Below are 1274 nucleotides of genomic sequence, written 5' to 3' on the forward strand. Positions count from 1 at the left end.
TATAATTTGTATATATATAACTTACATAAATATATATTCTAGTATATTTTATATAATACATATTCTTGTGTGTGTGTATATACATGAAGTGCTTAGCCACCTTCACAGACATATACACACACACACATATATATTCTGAGTTAAACATATATAATATATAAAATATGTGTATGTATGTGTGTATATGTTTGTGTGTATATGTGTGTGTGTGTATATATATATTTATGTTGCAACTTATTGACCTAAACATATGCTTCAGCTTCCTTTTTGATCTGCCGTCTGCGGTGGAGCCACCACCAAAATGCAGATTTTCGTGAAAACCCTAAGGGGGAAGACCATCACCCTTGAGGTTGAACCCTCAGATGCGATAGAAAATGTAAAGGCCAAGATCCAGGATAAGGAAGGAATTCCTCCTGCTCATCAAAGACTGATCTTTGCTGGCAAGCAGCTGGAAGATGGATGTACTTCGTCCGACTGCAACATTCAAAAGGAGCCTCCTCTTCATCTTCTGTCGAGACTTTGTGGTGGTGCTAAGAAAAGGAAGAAGCCTTACCCCACTCCCAAGAGGAATAAGCACAAGAGAAAGAAGGTGAAGCTGGATGTCCTGAAATGTTATAAGGTGGATGAGAATGACAAAATCAGTGCCCTTCCGACGAATGTGGAGCTGGAGTGTTTCTGGCAAGCCACTTTGACAGCCATTATTGTGGCAAATGTTGTCTGACTTACTGCTTCAACAAACCAGAAGACAAGTAACTGTGTATGAGTTATAAAAGACATGAACTAAAAACAAACAAACAAACAACAACAACAAAAAACCATAGCTTCAGAAACACACAGTGCCTCAATACTTTGTTATTGGACCAAGTGTAAGAGGTCTTCCCAGGGCATCTGGAAAGGGGTCCTCCAAGCAATATAGTGATCAATTCCTATCTAGACCATGCCGGGAATGGAAACTCTATCATTTCCTGAGGATATATCCACCTATGATTTGGTCTTAGAAGGCAGGAAGGGAATTCTGATAAACGTTTAGTTACAGCAATACAGTTTCAAATTTTAGTACTCAGATATCACCATAATTATGATAATGCCCTTGGTTGCATGCCTACTGTGTCCCAGGAATACAATCCGTCTTTTCTCATGCTCAACATAGTTCATTCTCATTTTCTCAGATGAGCCATTTATTGGGGCTTGAGTATTTTCATGCATTATTGAGTCATCCCCAATGCCTAGCATGTTCCTTACAAGGAATGATTCACCGTTGGTAGCTTTGCAAT

At 38.9% G+C, this 1274-nt stretch overlaps 1 pseudogene; it reads left to right on the forward strand.

The window, feature by feature from the left end:
• The first annotated feature begins 301 nt into the window (after positions 1 to 301).
• Positions 302 to 753, forward strand: LOC100600233 (annotated as a pseudogene).
• The last annotated feature ends 521 nt before the right edge of the window (positions 754 to 1274 follow it).

The sequence above is a fragment of the Nomascus leucogenys genome, chromosome X (assembly GCF_006542625.1).
Source record: "Nomascus leucogenys isolate Asia chromosome X, Asia_NLE_v1, whole genome shotgun sequence".
NCBI lineage: Eukaryota > Metazoa > Chordata > Mammalia > Primates > Hylobatidae > Nomascus > Nomascus leucogenys.